The 21174-nt window shown below is 41.4% G+C and overlaps 1 protein-coding gene across 1 annotated transcript in view; it reads right to left on the bottom strand.

The window, feature by feature from the left end:
• The window catches only part of LRRN1 (leucine rich repeat neuronal 1), a 34999-nt gene extending 21425 nt beyond the window's left edge, over positions 1–13574 (bottom strand). The window contains exon 1 of the mRNA XM_068558837.1: positions 13524–13574. The gene's annotated coding sequence lies outside the window, so the exon portion shown is untranslated. The remainder of the gene's footprint in view (positions 1–13523) is intronic.
• Positions 13575–21174: the final 7600 nt, after the last annotated feature.

Consider the following 21174-nt stretch of genomic DNA (forward strand, 5'->3'; position numbering starts at 1 on the left):
AGAAAATGTTAAAAAAGGGACCATTTACAAGGCATGGACAAGGTTAAGGTAAACTCACAAAGGATGGCCCAACACCCCTGAGCTAGCTACTGCACGAAGCAGAAGTCAACAGAAACCAGATGGCAAAGGACCCACTGGGACAGTCCATACAATCTGATTCCCAGGTTGCAAAGCAAAGTGGAGTAGGGTGGTTCTGGAGGGGTGTGGAAAATATCCAGCACAATCTCATTATCAGTGGGGACCACTAAATGTCTTTTGCAGGGAACTATGGGATCATTTCTACAATTCAGAAAGATTGATCCACCAGCTGTGTGTAAGACAGGAGAGGGAACATAATGGATATGGGGAAACCCACTAAGAAGCATTTTCAATAAGCTAAATAAGAGGTAATGAGAACTGAAATTGGTAAGACTTAAGAAGATCTCAAGAGGCATGGAGAGAAAAGTAGAATAGTAATAAAAGGGTTCAGGGAACCAGAGATGTACTGCTATAAAGCACAGTATAAATATGAAGGATAATGGCATCTTACTGAAAAATAAGTGACTCTATCTCCATCATCTCCTTTGATAACTATTTGGTGATAGTGTCTGAATTAAGTTATATGTCAATACAAAGATGAAGCTAAAACAAATTATTACAGGGGCAGCATGCTAACTCAGTGCTGAAATGATCTCTGTATTATGAACCATAATAATTGAGATCAGGCAGAAAAGTAGATCTCTCCATGGAGGACAGATCAATAACAACTAGGTTTTACGGTCATTAGCACCCTAATGGAATTACTCAGCATCGAAATCTCTTGGAGGATCTTGAACACGCAACATCAGTCACGTCTTTCATGTTAACACCCGGCCAGATGTGGCTAAGTGCAATTTACATAATGGAGATCAGGAACAAGAATGATATTCCACACATGAAACATTTGCACACCAAGCAAGAGGGTTTTAAGATACCCCTAAACTAGTATTTAAAAATTTACATCTGTGGGCAACACAGCTGATGTGTTGTCAGTTAGCCAGTGTCTTAATCAGGGGTTCATCTACAATAAAAGGAAATGTATTAAGGGGGAAAAAGGCAATGGAAAGCAGGAAATTAAAGAATGTATATTAGCTTACTAGACACTCTGTGTCACTCTCACATACATTTTATCTTTAACCAAGAGGTGGAAAAGTTAAGTAACATGCCCAAGACCACACAGAAAGGAAGGAGAGACTTTCTCCTCCTGTGCTCTTTAGCTGTTAGTCTTGGTATGTCAGTCCAAACATGTCAGGCATTGGCATGCCACTCAGCCAGCCCAGGCACCTGAACCCTTGCTCCTGCAATTCTTCTCTCCAGGAATTCAAGCCTTCTGTTCTCTTCCCCTTTCCATGACTAGATTCAACACATCCCATCCCTTCTGTACATAATGCAAACTCCCCCTTTGCGGAACTTCATAATAATCTGTCTTGTCTGAACTCCAGTGTACTTTAGAGGAAGGGGGAAAGGAAGGTCTGAGATTAATGGCCCCCCTTTTGCTCTATTCTAAGCCTCACTGGTCTTCTGTTTCTCAAACCCATCGAGCTTCTTCCAACCTCCAAATCTTAGCTTACAAAGCTCCCCCGTGCACCCCATTGCCTGGCTAATTCTCACTTATGCTTGGGATTTTGGTTGAAATGTCACTTCTTTAGGCAGGTCTTCTCTTAGAAGCCTCCATGTAATGTTCTATTCTGGCCTCATGAACTTCTCTTTCACTGGACTTAACACAGCCATACTTTTACATTTCCTTGTGTGATAATCGGATTAATGCTTTTATCCCCCATGAGAAGGCAAGCCCCACATAGGACGGGACTGCATTTCATCTGTTTTGCTCACCACTGTATCCCCAGCTCACACAAAAAGATCTGTACAGAGGTGATGCTGTCAATATTTGCCAAGTGACTGAAGTAAATGACTGTCATGTTCTAAGCATTATAGCAAGAGCTTTCCCACATATCTTCAGAGCAGCCCTGTGGGGTCATATCACTCCTCCATTCTACAGATGAGACAGCTTGGGGAATCAGACAAGTTAAGTCTTTTAACCAAGATCACACAGCTAGTATGTGATAGAGTTGAAATTCAAACCCAGACCCATCTCATCCGAGCCCCTCTTTTTTTCTGTTGTTGTGGAATTTCCACAGACGATCACTTAATTATTTTGTCTTGTCTCTATTCATTCTGTTTCCCCAGTGAGTCTCAAAGCTTATTTGGGATGGAAATCACACCTTGTACACTTTTTTCATTCCTCCACATCACCCTGCTAATAGCACTGGATATTCTACATGCATTTAATGAATACTTTTTGATTAATAACACTTCCTTGGCATTAATAACATAAAAGCATCCCCAAATGAGTTCAGCTTTCTATAATAACCTATCTAAAATAGTAATGTACTAACATCTCTGAGTATAAATACAGGTTTAAGAGCTACTAATTTCTACCAAACTATTTAGGAAATAATCTTTTTTTTAATTATTAGAAGAAACAGCATGGCAAAATGAAAAAGAGATATGATATGGAAATCCCTTTCCTCTTTCATCCACTGAATATTTGTAAGTGTGTTTTCCATGTGCCAAGTACTCTTCTAGGTGCCAGGGACTCAAGGCTGAGTAAGCCATAGTCTTTCCCTTAAGGAGCTGTTTGGTGGAGGGGGTGGTATCACAATGATGTGAATAAATAAACTTAAATTAAGATAACACACTATGCTTGAAGTGAGGACAAGGAAATGCGGGAAAGTCAAAGACAGTGTGACTAACTCAGCCTGGAGGAAAACCAGAGTTAAAAGCACCTGGTCCTATACACTAACTGGCTGTGAGATATTGGACAAATTCTTTGTCTCAGGTTTTTTCCTTATCTTTAAACCGGGGATAACAGTTGCTGTGCCCTCCTCTCAGTACACTAGAAAATGCTGTTTATTGGCAAGGGTTACCAGAGGTGACTAACTGGGTGGTACTGGCTGTCCCCAAGGGCTAAGAGTATCAGTATCTCCAATTACCTGTAAATGCACCCAGCTACCAGTTGGGAAGCTCTGATTAGAAGGATTAAACAGACAATGAATATAAGGTTCTCTGTACATAATTATCATTTCCAGCCCTCAAAGAATTCAAAGAAAATGAGGCACTTAATTGTATTCTAACACTCCCATTCATGAGTAAAGGAGAATCTGCTAGCTGAAACAGGGTAGAGGCTATAGAAGCTAAATCATAGCAACTTTTTCCTATGTCAGTCTACCAGGGGTCTTCTTAAGAGTCACCTGATTTGGCTTGCCCGGTACTTCCTCTTGCTTTGTGACTGACCTGCTCCCAGGAGGACTCTTGGTTACACTGCATTGGGTTCTAATCTGCTCCCAACCAGGAGCTTTGTAGTTTGGTCAAGAAGCAAGAAGATAAATGTTATGAAGATGGTGATACACAGAATCAACAATAACAGTGGTAGCAGCAGGATTTATTGAGCATTTACAAGATGCTAGCCATTGTTCTAAGAGTTTTATACGCCTCAACAACTTTATTATCTAACAGTGGATTTCAGAGAGTTGAAGCTTTTGGGTCTGTTAGTTCTAACAATGTCTTGAATTCAGCTCCTCTTTGGGGAATGATAGCTCTGAACTGAACCTTTTCTCTCTGGTTAGAAAATCTGATTCTATGAATCACAACTTAGGAGTATTATAATATTTTCAGAGAGAGAAAAGAGAGAGTGGATACAAAGCAGAATCTAGAAACAAAAAAGCTCTAATGTATTCATCTGTTTGCCACTTCTTTCAAAGTACATCCGCTGACTCAAGATTTCTTGCATGTCTGGACAAATATAAAGCTCTCTTGGGGTTCATCACAAAAGGTGACAACCGTGTGAACTATCGACTTCTCAAATATCTAGTCTGAATCTTCGTGTCTGTTAAAATACATCCACTTGCCTCCAAAAGAGCATCCAGACACAATAGCAGTCAGAATGCCAGATTTCCACATAATAATACCACTACTACCCGTAGCTACTATTTACTAAGTACTTACCTTGGTCCAGGAAATGTGCAAAGGGCTTTAGACACATGATCTCATTGAATGAATCCAATGATTCTATAAGGCAGGTTCTATCATTATCCCCATTTTACAGATGAGGATACTGAGGCTCACTGAAATCACTCCATCCCACAGCTAGGATGCAGTTTTGGAACCAATTCTTCCCAACTCTTAAGACCTGCCTAGTTATCCACTCTCTTTGCCCTGCCTTGGATTGTGCATCCTGTAATACTATGGCAGGGATTCACATTGTTCTGATGCATCACTTGGATGCCAGAAGGATCTCTTAAAGCAAAACAATATTTAGAAGCAAATCTCAAGTAGTTTCTAATATTGCTAGCAGCTTTAAGCTCTTGTAAAAATCACTCAATACTTTTCATAATATTCAGCAATCTCCTTATCTCTGCAAATATCAGAGTAACTTTTTTCACAATTAATAATTTGACTTCTTTTCTCTGTGTAACAGAAAGATGTTTTTCAATTTTTAGAAACCTTCTAAATTTAGACGATGATATAATTCAATATGCCATGTGATGATACTGGTTAGGAGAATGCAATCTTTAAGTATGCATTTTCATCTATTTAAAATTACTTATCTTAAAAACAATTTAAAAACATGCTGTTAATAACTCCAATGTAATTTTAAAGGATAATTCAATGATGATTGGTTAAATAAAAATATCAGATTTTAAAATTTAAAGTAATAAAAAATACATCATGTTTTATTTTACATAAACCTTACTTTAATAATGGAATTATAGAATTTTTAGAGCCAGCTGGGCTATGAAAGCTAGTCTAGTCCAATCCTTTTGTTTTATAGCTGCAATTAAAGAGAAAGAAGCATAGCCGAGTGCTTTAACAGTGCAGTTTCAGAGTCGGACCCAAGTTCATATCCCTGCTCTGTCACTTACCAGCTCTGAGACTTCATTTGTCATCCAGATGAAGTTAGACTTCATCTGTCGTCCAGACTTCATTTGTCATCATTCTTGAAAGTGCCCTGCTTAGAAAGCAGGACTGCTATAAACTGAGAATTCGAATAAAGGACTCTCTCCTCTAAAACAGATGTATATCCTATTCATTCATTTATTCATTTGATAAATATTTATTGAGTACACACTAGTTTGTGGCCTTGGGCAAGTTACTTATTTGCTTTGTGCGAGTTTCCTGAGCTATAAAGCGGGTGTCTACATTATACAGTAGTTGCAAGGATTAAATGAATGAATGTGGGTAAGGTGTGTGAGATGGTTCCTGGCACACTGGAAAGGCACAATAACGTTGGATAGCATTACCTTTCTCCTACTGCTTCTACATTCTATATTAGGTAATATGGTGGGCCCTGGGGATGCTATTTGGGAGTTCCATATAATATTTTCTTCCTAAAAACTAAAGCATCTCATGTGCATGGAGTGAATCTCTCATTCCATTGCTCTATCCTGAGGGTGAAGCCATTTGGAAACTTCTTCACTAGGGTTCTATTTTGACAGTGTTATCCTTCATGCATGAAGAGAAAACTATCCCACCAGTATTTGCCCACATACTTTGTGTTTTTCCTTCAGATGGTTTTGAAGAGACCCAAATTTTTCACCTGGCCTCCCAGGAGAGAAATGATGAGTTTGTGGGTATGTGCGGGAGGTCGGCTGGGATTCCAGAGACAGACTATCCCCGTAGGACACAGCAAAGCTAACTGGTCCTTTTGAGGGGTTAAACCTGACGTGTAGTTCTCCCTGCAAAGAACCATAATCAGCTGGAAGAACAAGTGGAGAAATCCAGTTAATTGCCACTCCAGAGTCTTCAGTGGTTCTATGATGCTTGGATAAGTTAATATACATTCCATTAGTGTCTCGGAAACTCTCAGGTCATGGCTGAAGTCCTACATAGCTCTCGCTCATGATCTTGGAAATCACAGAATTATGAAGATGAAAAGAAATTTGAGCAGTCAGGCAGCTTCTCAGTCTTCCTTCTCCCAAGAAATCATTACTCCATCGCACAGAAGTGAGAAGTAGTTAAATCTTTAAAACCTTGAGAGAAGGCTCTCCCCAAAGCTCATTTTTAATGTGCCAGTCTTAATTAAAGCAAAAACATAAATGTCTCAGTATGGAATCTAGTGTGTCATCCCTGTTGTATGTGGGTGTGCATGTGTGTGTGTGTACACGCTGGTCATCGTTCTCTGAGAGGAAAGTTAAAATACCCCTGCCAAAGAACAGAGCAAAATCAAACAAAGGCAGAAAGCCACGCCACTACTGCATCTCTTTTCTAGGCAGAACATCGTCAGTTCTGCACACACATTCTGGGTTATATCATTTTCTTACCCTAGCATCACTCTCCTATGAACCTTTCTTCCCAGCTTGTCACAGTATTTTTTTAAGCTTCTAAGGTCAGCTTAAAATAAAATATTAGAGGGAAAGTCTGATTAGTCCTTAGGTATCTGGGAAACCCAGCTTAAGTTTCTCTGCATTATACATTATAATTGACGCCTCCAAAATCCTTGCTCTTTTTGGTAACCCAAGAGGTAGAATGCTGAATCACTGTCATATTATTACCTGTTCTGACTTCATGGTCCAGGAAGCAGCCTTGGTGTGAATGGGAAAGGCACTGGGTCTGAGAGAGGCAGTGAGGCTGGTCTTATCCCAGCTCCATTGTTTCCCTAGATGTGTCCTTAGACAAACTGAACTTGCATTAGGAAGAAGAGCCTTGCAACCCCTCTTCTTTTATAGATGAACATTAGAGAAATATTAAGTGACTCATCCAAGGTCACACTGAATCTCTCCATGGCTCTGATACCTTAGTTATTGAAAAAAGGGAGAAGGAATGATAATACTTGGTGTCTCAGACTGTGGCAGGTCAGATGAGATACATATTTAAGGACTCTGCAGAATTTGAGGTTCTAAAACATGAGGCATTATTCACTTTGTCAACTCAGCTACATTTTCTCTTTAAGCAGCTTGTACAGCCCTATGTTTCTCGCCACTGACATTCATTCTGTTTCCAGCCTCCTCTCCTAACGACTCAAGACACTCTGAATTCTGAGTCCTACAAGGAATTAACAACTCCATCCCCAGTGTAGAGTTCTCAACAAACTTAAGGCGTCCACCCTCTTTCAAACAACCATCCAACTCACTTATGTTCAGTGAGGTTAGATCTAAAATTGTCTCCTGCTGAACACTGGTGTTCCAGGTGATAGCCCATTCTGGGAATTAATCAGAATGTTTCTTAAAGCTTTTGCTGGCAGCCAAACTTTGAATGAAGGCTCCTACTTCTGTACAGATTCTGTAGCTCACACTCTTACCATCACAGCATGCTTTATTGTACTTGCCAGTCTCCTTTCTGTAACCTGTACTAGACTTAAACTCACTGAGGGCAGAGCTACATCAACCAGAGCAGGATTCCTCAACCTTGGCCTGACTGACATGTGGAGCAGATACTTCTCTGTTGTGGAGGGACTGTCTGTGCATTTTAGGATGTTTAACATCATCCCTGGCTTCTACCCAGTAGCACACCCCACCCTCAGTTGTGACAATAATTGACAAAAATGTCTCCAAGTGTCCCCTGGGGGCGGGGGGGGGGGGGGGTGGTGCGCAAAATCACCCCTAGTTGAAAACCTCCATGCTAGATCTAGCCAAGTGCTTTTTCGTACCAGGCACTCAATAAATACTTAAAATGCTTATGATGGATTTAGCATACAAGATGCAGAAAAATCAAGCTAATTTCTTTTGGTTTTAGTACCTCTTATGATGCCTGGCACATGGCTGGTGGTCAGTATATATTTACTGAGTGTGCAAGCAGCTTCCTATATCCCAAGTAAAATTCTTTCCCTCAAGAGAGTCCAAGTGAGGTGGTGGGGAATTGTCACATTAGGGGGAGAAAATTTTTAAAAGAACAAAACAATCTCTCAGTTGTGGGATTAGGAACCAGAAAAATCACCTTGCCGTGTCCCCCAGACCTTTAGCTCTCCATTTCATCATGACGTATAGGGAAGAAATCAAATTCTTTGCAGTGGTAATACTAGAAATATCTACCAGTGTTCCTGGATCCTTTAAAACACAACTCGGATAGGGACGTGAAGCACCAGGAGGGAGGCAGGACATCCAGAAGGTCACACATTCAGTCATTGGTGTCAGAGCTGGGAAATGAGCCTGTGCCTTCCTGACTCCCTGTACAGTACTTGATTACAGTGATTATTATAGATGCAAATTAAGACTTATTACTATTGTGAAATAACAGTGCAGGTTAATGATATTCTTTATTGCCATGCTAACATTTTTTTCTAGAGGGGAAAATTATAGGCATGAAACCAATTAAGCAATCTTTCTTTGTAAAGCTTTTTTAGTTATCCTAAATGAAGATTCTCTCTTTGTGCTTTTACTGCTTAATAGTGCAGATTGATTTTTTTGTCTCCTGGGTCTTACTGAGATGGATGCTGTCCATTTTTCCTTGTATGAATCAAAAATGACTATGCTGATATATTATCTCACAAAGGGCAGTCATGAATAGGAGGAGCAAATATTTTGAAATGAATACGTGACAGACATCCTCCTGTAGAGGTTAAGCATTGTTGGAAATGCCTCCCTTGGAAATCTTTGCTAGTCAAAGTCTTGCGATTGCCTTTTCCTGGACCTCACTGTGGGATGGCTCTTCTCCCATGATTGAAATGGTGGCTCCAGAAATGGACAACAGATTAATCTATGTATGCCTCAAACTTTAGATGGTTGTCCTTTACTCCCAGGTCAACATAATATTTGCAACAAAAGCCTTTCACGAAGAAGTATGTCAGGTCATTTGTATAGTGTTAATGTAACTATGGTAACCAAAATATGCCACCAGTGTGTCTGTTTCATATACAAATGAGGGGGCAGTTGTGGAGTCCACATGTCTGCCAGGGGTATAATAGATGTGAGCTAGGATGGCCAGAAAATTACAAGACATTTATATGAATCAGAGCTTTCAAATAACATTTCAACCCCTGAGCTATGAAGAGTGTAAATGGAAGGCAATAAGCCGTTGTAAACACAGTTTTCACTCCTCAGTTTTCAAAACTAAATGTTGTAAGTCAAGGCAGCAGCATCTTTGGAGGGTACCCTCAAATCAGAGCTGACAGACCTCCAGTCTGTATCAGTGCAAGTTTAAGCCTAGTTTCTGTGCATCTCAGGATAACTTTTTGGCATATTAAGTGTAATGGTTCCATCCAAGTTAAATGTTTATGTTAGTTGTGGTATTGAAGACACAGCTTCCACAAACCTTTTAGCAATCTCACTAATTACGGTAGTTAGTCCTTCCAGCCCTATACTCCCAACCTTGTCATGATACAAATGAGGAAACTGAGGGTTGGTGGGCTTAAGAAGCTGATCTAAGATCACCTGGCTATGACTAGGTAGCTTAGTTACCCACCAAATAACTGATAAAACTGCTAATAATAATCCTACCTTTGTTAGACCTTTTGGAAATATTCAAAAAGTAAAAATGATAATAATAATATATAAGCCTGCATATTGTTTCTTCAAAAAAACTCTAACATAAAATGGCATATGTTTTAATTATTGAATAATATGCTTAACACTTCTATAGGGTGGCCATAAAGTCTGAAAATATATACTATATTATTTTATCATGTATTGTAATTTTAATGTCAGTAAACAATTTATTATGCATTTGTCTATGTTTTGAGACTTGGATGCTACATCCAGTGATGTATCCATAAAATAAGTAAAACAAGAAAATTTAAAAGGCAGACTTCATTTAAGAAGACTTGTAGAATGAATGGTTCCCTTGGTCACTAAAGTATTGGATTTTACATATAGGGTTTAACTTTTGTCTCTGTTCTGCACTTTGAGCCAAAACAAGAGAGAATACATGTTTTTCTGACTTCATCTATATAATTATAATTTCATCTTGAATAAAATATTAATCAAAGCTCTATTCATGAGTTAAAGATACTTACATTGTTCCCAGAAACCAAAATATGATTATGAGTCTAAATTGGAATTTGCTTTATCTCCAGATTGCCTTAACCCAAAATAGATGTTCAGCATAATAATTCTGAAAAGTTAAATACAATATTTGAGCAAGCTTACATTAGTGCTCAAGCGAATCATTCAAAGAACTATTATTTTGTAGCTTAAAAATAAATTATAAGAAAGCATTATGAAAGTCTAGTAAAAAGTGACACCCAGGTCCTATAATTTACCATACTTTATTCATGGCTTATTTATGGTGACATTAAAAAGTCCACCATTCTAATTATTTATAATCATGCCCAACTGGCTTGGGAAGTAGCATTGTAATTCTGTAGAGACAGATTTTCTTTAGTACCTACTGGGTTTGTTCCCATGGGTGTCACTGGTTTAGAATATGTGATAATTGTTCTAACAGTTCAGGTCAAGAGGCTAGCCTTAGCAGGGTCTAACCAGAGAGAAATCAATGGTTGAGTTTTCCCCTGCTTTTTGGGAATTCCAGACACTGCCCAGAACTATCTATATTATTGTTCAGAACCAGAGTCGGCAGTTGGATCCGGTCTAAGATTTTACTTAGCAGAGTGATCCTTTTCTAATAATAAGTACTTTATTACTTTTATTTACCAAGGAGTAAGCCCTAATCTTCCCTTTCATTAGACTTGCAGAACAAAGATTTCACACAGGCAGGTAACAGCCGAAGTAAGTTCTCACAAAATGTGAGGCTTTGGTCATTTTAAACTTACATTTGTTTCCAAAATACCTAGATGATAACTTTACAATAAAATGGCTTATTGCCTAGTTTAGAAATGTCAACTGCATTTTACAGGTAGCCCTCAAGTCCATAATAAAGACAAAATCCCAGGCTTAAGTCACATAAGAGTTTATTATAATGATTTGTTACTTTCTGACTTCTAGATAGCTCTAAGACAGAAAATGTAATCTTGGCTATAACATTTTCTTACTTAAATTTGACTCAGTTCATTTTTCCCCTCCTGGGAAAGTACTGCTTTATGTGTAAAAAAGTTACTGAACCAGCGAAAATAACTTAAGGAAACATGTAAAACAGCAGACTAACATCTGTTATCCATCCCCCACCCCCACCCCCCACACTGAGACCTCAAAACAATGTTGTCTTGTTTGGTTTTTTTTTGGTTGTATTTTAATGTCCCTTTCAGTGAATATATAGCATACAGTGGCAAACGCTGTTTAGTGAATAGGTTCTTTTTCCCTTCAACAGTGTTTGAGACTGACAAAAGAACAGGCCACTGGGCTGGCTTGTCAGTAGGTATAATCCCTGGGACTCACGTGTGGCCCACACTGCCCGCCTTTTGTTCATCGGTTGATCAGTGCCAGGAGGTGAGCAGTGCAGTGGTCTATTAGCTACTCTTAGACAAGGCAGAAATGTCCCTGTTTTGGGGTCTATTGCATGACTGACTCGCTATTCATTGTTCTGTCCTGTGACCCGAAAATCCCTCAGGTGGCTAGGAACGTGATGGTTTCATCACCTGCAGTTCTACAAGTTTGGTGCTTGTTACTAAAGTGATTTCGACTGGACTATGGACATTCTAATGAGAGATTCCTGTTAGTCATCTACAACTATCTTCTCCTATATTGTATATTTCTGAGGATGGAGAGCAAATGTGAGCAGGAGGTGGGATTACTAAAAAGAAAAAGAGAAGAAACTCTAAGTAAAAGTTGAGGGGTCAATTCAGAAATTACTTGAAACCACCAGAAGTGAAATTAAGTTACTGTCTGCTTCATAGAACCATTTTCCTCACTAGTTCAGAACATCCAGCTTGAAATTGCACACAAACACACAGCCAGGTAAAGAGCAAGCAGTACTTGAGGCTTTCAATACAATAGCACTCAGAGAATTTGGCTCCTGAATAAAGGTGTCAGCAAGCCTTGGAATTCCCAAAGAGAAAAACTCACTGCGCCTTTATTCCATTTTCTTAAGGTCTATTGTTAACTAAAGACTCCTTGTCTTTTCAAATTCCTTCATGTGAATGGATGAGGCCAGACATCTGCCAGGATTCGCTCACATTTGCATGCAAATCAGAGACTTTGGGACACACATGGCCCTGGAGCCAACAGCACCACTTTTACTCTAGAGTTACACTGATCAAAGTACCTTACTGAACTTTCCAGTCCTCCAGTCCTAGCTCTTAAAAATGAAGTCATGAGTATATTCGAGTGATATTAATTCTTTAGACCATCGTGGCAAGGCAAATTGCGAAACAAAACAACATACTGCCTTTCAAAAAAATCCTACAAGCAAAAGCTCAAGTCAGTAATACCTGTCCCCTCACTGAATTCCACTTTTTCTTTATTTTCTGGGTCTGGGAGTGACAATGCTAATGCTAATGGTGGCATGATATTTAGAGAAGGGTCTCTTTTCCTGGACCCTTGGCCTTTTCCTCTGTGGTTCGAATGCCTCAAAGCCATTCCCACCCCGGTCATTCATTCATTCAGTTCCGGGCACTGTGGCTACAGCGGTGAACCCAGCAGTCAAGGTCCCCCTCTGTCTCCCAGAGCAGGTACCACCGCCGAACCTCCCAGTGCGAGGAGGCAGGCCGGCTCCCTCACAACCGTCCTGGGACGGGTTTTCCCACCGGCCCCGAGTGCGCCGCGCCCCTCCAGCTACTCGATCTTTCCACTCTACCTGGGCTTGCCAAGCAGGGACTCGCCTCCGCGGAGGTAGTCGCTGCAGGGCCCTGGGAAGTGCCGAGTCGGCGGCTGCCCACACCCCTCTCCACGCAGCACAAAGGACACTCGCTGGCAAACTTTCCTCGCCATCGACCCCGGCCGCGCGGGGAACCCAGCACCGGCTCCGTGCCTGGAGCGGACCGTGGCTTCCCTGACATTCCAGCATCCTTGGCAAGCCTCCTGAGGCTGCGACCCCTTCTGGACTCAAAACGTGTAAGATGAGGTCTTTTCCCCACTTCGACCGCGCGACAGTTGAGCAGATCCTTCCCAATACCCTGACTTCAGTACACTCGATGCTTTGTGAATTACGCCCCTTGTCCCTTTCTTTACCTACAAGGCCACCGCCAAAACATCCTTCCTCTTTTCTCTTACCACAGCCTGCCACCTTCTTTCCCCTTCTCTTAGTCCTCTTTCCAACTCCCCGGGCCCCCCTTTCGCGCTCTTCTCCGGCTCCGGCTGCCTTCCCCAGTTCACATTCCAGCAGCCCTCCTTCCTCCGGATACCCGGGCATCACCCTCCCCCGCGTCGGTCCCTGAAATCTAGCGGGCTCGCCTCCTGTCAATGCCTTTTGCTCGCTTCTGTTCGGCCTTCCTTCCGAAGTATCGTTCTCCCCGACCCCAGTGATTTTTTTCAGTAAGGAGGTCACTAGATTCTGGTTTCCCCGACTTCGTCATTTTCCCCAGTTTCATGAGCCGCGCCCCCTCGTACCCCTTAGGCCCGCGATCTTGTCCCAGGTTCCCCAGACCCTTCTCGGGCCCGCCACGCCGCCAAGTTTACCTCGACTTCCCCTCGCTGCCGCCCACATCTCCCGCCGCTGCCCGGCTAGGCGAGCGCACTTACCCCGAGGCCCGGCTGGCGGGGGTGTCGGGGTGCGCACGGACCAGGCACCGGCGGCGGCAGCAGGAGGAAGAGGAGGAGGAGGAGGACCGGCTGAGCGGCGCCTCCCTCCCAACCCACAGGCACTGGCTCCTTGGGGGGCTCCCGGCAGAACACCAAGACAGGAGGCGAGGCAGCCACACGAGCAACAGCTGCTGCGCGGGCCTGGGCTCAATCCGGCTCTCGGGGGCCGGGGCAGGGGCAGTCAGGATTAGGGAAAAGGGCAGAAGTGGGGTGCAGAGGGCGGGGCAGCGAGCGTCCTGGTCCGGAGGACGGCGTCCGGGGCGCCTAGGGACGCCACCGCGCGGATGCCGCTGCCCGGGCTGACGCCGGCGGCCCCTCTCCCCGCCCGGAGGGCGCTGCAGGCGCGGACGCACTGGCCTCGCCTAGCTCGCCGGCTTGCTGCCGGCGCCCTCGGTGCGCCCGGCTTTGTGCTCCCCGCAGCCGGCGTGCACCTGGTGTAAGCAAAAGCGGTCAGCTGATGGGCTGCACTCCGATTGGCTGCTCCACGGTCTCCTCCCCTCCCGTCCGACCCCCTTCCCGGCCTCCCCCTCCGGTCCTCCGGCCCCCCACGCCCGCCCCCGGCTCAACCCAGTGCTGGGGCACCATCTGTAGCCGGCCCAACAAAGGCGTAGCGCCGCGGGTCTCAGGTGGCCCGGCCTCCCTGCGTCGCCGCCGCGGCCGCTGCAGGCAGCAGCGGGCTGCCGCTTTTTGTCTAGGGGACGACAGGCTGCGGCTGGGTTAGGCAGGCAAAACACATTGCCGTTTCTTAGCAAAAGACACACCAGAAAAAAAAAGAAAGAAAGCCCACGGTAGCAGGCCAACTAGGCACAACGGTGCCAGGTCTCTGTGCAACGTAGAACTTGGGCTCCAGGGACTGAGAAGCAGATAAAATTCAACCCGAGAGAACCAAGTCTCAGTATGAAGTCTGACCCTTCCTCCTAAAATGAATGGCGATTCCTTGTGCTGTGTGTACATGCCTGGGTATACATGCCTGGGTGTACGTGCACGCGGAACTGGTCTGAGCCCTTGCCGCGGAAAGAGAGTACTATGACACTTAAATGAACGGCGAAGCAGCTTCTTATTTAGGGAGGCTTTCAGAAAACGTTTCTGAAACTTTGTAATTACAGCTTTCTGATTTGTTAGGTGTGAAAGTTGTGTTCAAATAAGCGGAGGATTGAGAATATATATAGTCTGTTTGGAGAGGGGGGTGTCAGAGAGCAAGGTGGAAATGGGTTTTTGGAAACTGCTCATGAACCTGAGTTTCATCTTCCAAGTGGGCAGCTTAGAGCCAGACTCCAGAGAAGCCCTTGGTTCTTGTTATTGGGGGATCTGATTTAAGCTAGAGCATTATTAACCCCTCAGTGCCAAGCAACTTCACGCAAGAGAATGTGGTGACATTTCCTCATGATGTCCAAGCTTAGAACTTCTGGGGAATTAGGACGGATACATTCATTATTATAGAATCATCTTTTGAATTCCTTGAAAACACAGTAGAAGTTTAACAACAATAATCTTATATCTTGATTCTTATAGCATTTCTTGGTGTCTTTCATAGATGTCTGATAAATAAATCTTTGATGCTCTCATATGTCCATTTACTCTATATTATCCTGAAACTGTCATATAAATACCAGTGGGTCACAGTGTGCCTTAGAAGGCTCTAGGGAAAGAAGATATTAGGATTTAGGGAAGAAGGTAAGTGAAGGGTAGAAGGACAACTATAGGAAACGGCCCATTGCAACTAGAGTGGGAGGGTGCTACCTATAAAAGAAGATTTTAAAACTTTCAAAGCAACTTGTCTAGAACCTTTCTCAAGAGCCATACTTTTGTCTCTTCCTACCTTTCTCATGCTGATCACATGTAGCTTGGAGTTTGTCTGAAGGACGGTGGGCCTCTGGTAGAAACACAGAACTTGAATGATCAGGGAAAGACAGAACACAGGTTTCTTAGGGAGTCTCCTTTAGGTTTTTCTGGGAGAGGAGGGGAAACAATTCTGTACCTTGCACAGTGGGGCTTTACAGAGGTAGGCCCTGGGGAGCAGTTGAAGCAATTCTTGGTGGTTTGCAGTTACTCTTCCTAGGGGGCAAGATATCTAACAGCCTCCAGGTTTTGGAAGAGACTTCATGAGAATGGTTTTTAAGCCCGGCTAAGAAGAAACTGAGTCAGACTCCAAGGTATGAACTTTGAAACCAGGCTGACACTGCTTTAAATCCCAGCACTGCAATTTATGAACTGTGTCCCTCTGGGGTAAGTCACTTTACCTCTTTAAGCCTTGGTTTCCTTGGCTATAAAGTAGGGTTAATAGCAGTATCTATCCCAGAGGGTTGTGCTGGTTAAGTAAGAGTGAGCCTGTAAAATACTTGGTGCAGGTCTTGGTATACAGTAAGCATTCAACACATGGAAGCACTCGGCATTATTAGCCAGGTAGTGAGGACTAAAGCAAGACATCAGGTCAGACAGGTGGGATGATTATTTCACAGAACCGACACAGGTGACAGAATATTTTAAAAGCACTAGCAGCTCCAATGAGAGAAACAGACTCTGTCTCTCCACTGTTCATTTCTTTTTAAATCACCATATCATTTATTTAAACTAATTTCCTTCTTCCCCAAGGCAAGGGTGAGAACGGAAGCTCTGCCTGTTTCCCCTTGACCATGGCATTTATTTGGCTCCTGACAGAAGGAGCATTATCATTAGGCAGAAATGTACGTGCCAGAGTTGGGGGGGGGGGGGCCTGGTTGTGGAGGAGGATGAGGATTGCTGTGTGTTGGAAAGATTGCTGTGGGACAGAGGAGGACAAATGCAGGCAGAGCATTTATAAAGAAATCTGAAGTTTGATTCAGTCATTGGAAATTTGATGAATTGCCTAAATGGTTTATGGGTCCAAATTTTAGGAGCTGCCATTTTGTAACTCTGCAAAGTGGTTTCAGGATTGTTTTATCAACTGACACTTAAAAGCCCCTCGTCATTGGGATGAGTGAAGAGGAAACACTCAGTCAACAGACAGGGATAACTAAACCAAACTCATTTGTTTCTTTTGTAGAATCCTCAAATCTATCTGAATTACTCCTAGTGAGCTCACCCAGTTCTGGGGTCCTAAATTTATTAGTAAATATTGATTTATTTCTTACATATTGGAAAACCTTGGAGGCTTTGGAGGAGAATGGAAGTGGATAGAAGGGCCCCAGAGTTCCCAAGGGAGCCAGGTCTTACTGTTGATGTAGGGAGGAGTTCTTGCCCCTGGAGTTGGCCTTGTTGAGACACTACAAATCCCTTTGGGTTCCCTCACTATCCCGTTGAGCTTCTTCAGCTTCACTTTGAAGAAACATTATAATTGGTTTTAGCCTAATTGTACTGGTCTATGTGGTAAATGAGGGAAGAAAGAAAGGTGAAACTTTAGAAGGTGATCATCTTAGAATAATCTTTAAAAGGACATCTGTATTTTAAGAACAAAATTATAATATGCCGTTTTAAGCCACAACTTTTAAAAGTTGAAAATATATCCCTCTCTAAGGGCTTAATTTCTAAAATATATAAACATCTCATACAACTTAACAACAAAAAAACAAACAACCCAATTGAAAAATGGGCAGAAGACTTAGGCATATTTCCAAAGAAGACATAGACATGGCCAATAGGCACATGAAAAGATGTTCAACATCGCTAATTATTAGAGAAGTACAAATCAAATGAGGTATCACCTCACACCAGTCAGAATGGCCATCATTAAAAAGTCTACAAATAACAAATGCTGGAGAGGATGTGGAGAAAAGGGAACCCTCCTACGCTGTTGGCGGGAATGTAAGCTGGAACAGCCACTATGGAAAACAGTTTGGAGGTTCCTCAGAAAACTAAAAATAGAGTTGTCATATGATCCAGCAATCCCACTCCTGGACATATATCTGGACAAAACAATAATTCAAAAAGTTACATGCATTCCTATGTTCATAGTAGCACTATTCGCAATAGCCAAGACATGGAAACAACCTAAATCTCTATTGACAGATGAATGGATAAAGAAGATGTGGTACATATATACAATGGAATACTACTCAGCCATAAAAAATAATGAAATAATGCCATTTGCAGCAACATGGATGGACCTGGAGATTAAGAGATTATCATAGTAAGTGAAGTAAGTCAGAAAGAGAAAGACAAATACCATATGATATCATGTACATGTGGAATCTAAAATATGACACAGATGAACTTATCTACAAAACAGAAACAGACTCACAGATATGGAGAACAGACTTATGGTTGCCAAGGGTTGCAGGGGGGAGGAATGGTGTGGGAGTTTGGGGTTAGCAGGTGCAAACTAGTATGTTTAGAATGGATAAACAACAAGGTCCTACTGTATAACACAGGGAGCTATAGTCAATATCCTGTGATAAACCATAATGGAAAAGAATATTAAAAAGTATGTATGTATATGTATAACTGAATCACTTTTCTGTGCAGCAGAAATTAACACAACATTGTAAGTCAACTATACTTCAATAAAAATAATAATAATAATAAAGAAAACGTCTCTCTCTAATTGAAATATTAATAGAGTGTTCTTTACAGCCTCTGAATTAAGATTGTAGTTTCAAAACTGTAATCATCACCAAGCTTTCAGAGGATGATGACTGTAAAACTCATAATTATGTGATTGTTGTGATCATTGTTAACCCTCACACGAAATGTGTACTTCTCTAAAAATTTTTGACAGTTGAGTGACTTTACTGCATATTCATATTTCCTGTTCTTTCAGTTTTGTACTGCATATGAAATCATTCCAATACAAAAAAGGTATTCATTAAGGTTTCTGTAATTATTATGTATTAATTATTATTAGCAAAATAATTTGATTATTATTAATTAAAATTATTTTAGCATTTAAGTTAATAATTTGACATGAAACTAAGGTGACCAACCATCTCGGTTTGCCTAGGACTTTGCAGGTTTTAGTCCTAAAAGTTTCACATCTCAGAAACCCCTTAGTCTGGATCAAACCAAGGTGATTCATTGTTCTAAATAACTCAACATTGATAGGTTTATGGTACTTTCGCAATTTTAGTTGTGTTATAACCTTGCACATACACCAGATAATGTCCTTATGCCTGACTGGATCAAGAATCCCATTTCCACTTAATTTAATTGCTGCATACATAGCCCTTGACAATCATCTAAGCCAACCTCCTTATTTTACACATAAGAAAACTAAGCCCTAGAAAGGGACTGTGCCAGTCTGTTGACGAAGCCTACACTACAAAGCTACACTATATACTGTTTGAAGGCAGAGACCAGATGGCCGTCTCCTAGCCCAGCACCCAGCATGTAATCAGTACTCCGTAAACATTTTTTGAATGGATGAATCGAATCAATTAATAAATTAATGTCTCTATATAATTAGAACACATTATATCATGAGCATTTTCTTCGTATTATTAAACCAAGTCTTTAAAACTATAATGCTTTATGGCTGTATAATTCCACCAGTCTTCTGTTGGTGAGAAATAAGGCCTTTATCAATTATTTGCTAAAACATATGTTATAGTAAACATACTCATTAGAAATGCCCATTTTGGTTATTGAACTATGGATACATAAACTATAGCTTGGATCATCAATTTAACATATTCAATTTTCTCTGTTTTCATTACTATTTATTTTTAGACAGCCAGGCCTTACTGAAAAATAAAGGATTATTTAGGTTTTTTGCTTCTATGTTATAAAGATTTTAGTTGATGTGTTTGTTTTCAATTATTTGCTCTCCATTCTGATTTCTCTTTTGCCTGTATAATAATAGCTAACATAAATTAACATAAATTAAGTACTTACTCTGTGCCAGGTAATACACTTAGTAATGTTTCTTATATTGAAAGAGGCAATATACTATAATAGTTACAAGCTAGAGCTCTTTATTCATGTTACTAAGGTTTATATTCCAGCACAACCTGTATGGATTTGAACAAGTTATTTAAGTCCTCTTTGTAACTGCATCTATATCATGCGGTTTGTGAGGTTTAAAGAGATGTTTATGTGCCTAACATATAGCAAGCATTCACTAAATATTAATGTATTAGTAAATATAATGCTAGCTACTGGAACAAATAAAGAACCCCAGGAGCCTAAATAAGGCAAGTTTATTTCACAGTTGTGTAACAGAGTGTGTTCCTGGCTGGGTGGCCTCCACATGGTCATTCAGGGTGTAGGCTGCTTCCATCTTTTGATTCTTCTTCCTCTATTTCTGTAGACTCCTTCCCATTCACACAGAGGATGGGGAAAGAAAGACAGAAGAAAGGACCACACGGGAAAATTTTATGGGCCAGGCTAAGAAATGGCTCACATCACCTCCTCCTACATTCTATTGGCAAGAACTCAGATACATAGCTACACTGAATAGCAAGGGAAACTGGCAAAGGTAGATGAGGTGTGTGCCTAAGAGTAGAGGAAAGTTTGCAACACACAGCGATCTGTATTAAATATATAGCAACATATATTAGAAATACAGCAATCTCTCTTACTGTTGGTTCTCATCTTGCTTAGTCCTCATAACGAGTTTGACAAGGTAAGAGAGTGAGGACATGACGGACTCAGGGTCATACAGCACGGAAGAGGCCATAATTACAGCAAACAAAACACACATAGAACAGCTGCTAGACAGGGCTTTCCAATTCTTACTTCCTTTTTTAAATTATTATAAAACTTTAAAATTGAAGTATAGTTGATGTATAATAGTATACATTACAGATGGACAAGATAGTGTTTCACAGTTTTTAAAGGTTATACTCCATTTATAGTTATTATAAAATATTGGCTATATTCTCCTCTCACTTCCTCTTAAAACTGTTCTTGGTGGATGGCTAACCTGATTACCCTCACCATATTGCCTTCCCGAAGTTCCCAGAGAACTTAAAGCACGGAGAGGTGACTGTCAGCTGCCCCAATAGCAGCTTGAACTCCTCCTTTCATTGACATCCTTTTTCTTTCAGTAACCATAAAACTTTAAAGAAGTTCAGAATATTTCCTCGTAAGAAAATGCTTAGAGACTACTGCACTGGAATTCAGTGCCCCTATTACCATAAATTTAATATCCACATTTACTTTTAGTCCTAGGGGCCTACCAGGCTATAAGAGAAAGATGGTCAGGCAGAGTAGACACAAATGGTTTATACACATCCTGCAGAAACACGGCAGCTCACAGAATTTCCCTACATTTCATCCAACACCTTCCTCTGTCCAGTTTGTCTGCATTTTTGACTGCACTCCATTTTATAACAGAGACGTTCACACTGTATATCTCTGAGCATGTTAACAGTCTCTTCTGAGTAAAACATTGCCTGTATTCCATTTTCATGGATAACTAACTACTCTCCTACCAGACCGATCATCTAATGAAATCCTTATTTCTCTGAAGTTTGACTCACATTGTACCCTTGAGTCTGTGTACTGCCCAAACCTTGCACTGTACACAGTCTTTTGGAAAAGGGACTTGGTTTTTGAGTTTTGTGACTTGGGGAGAAGAAAAAAACACAGAGAGATGTGCGATAAGTAAGCGGTGACTTAGGCTTGTCGTTAGAAACGAGGCTGTATTGCAATTCAGTTCAGCAAGTACCATAGGATT

This window comes from Eschrichtius robustus, chromosome 12, assembly GCF_028021215.1.
Source record: "Eschrichtius robustus isolate mEscRob2 chromosome 12, mEscRob2.pri, whole genome shotgun sequence".
NCBI classification, from domain to species: Eukaryota; Metazoa; Chordata; class Mammalia; order Artiodactyla; family Eschrichtiidae; genus Eschrichtius; species Eschrichtius robustus.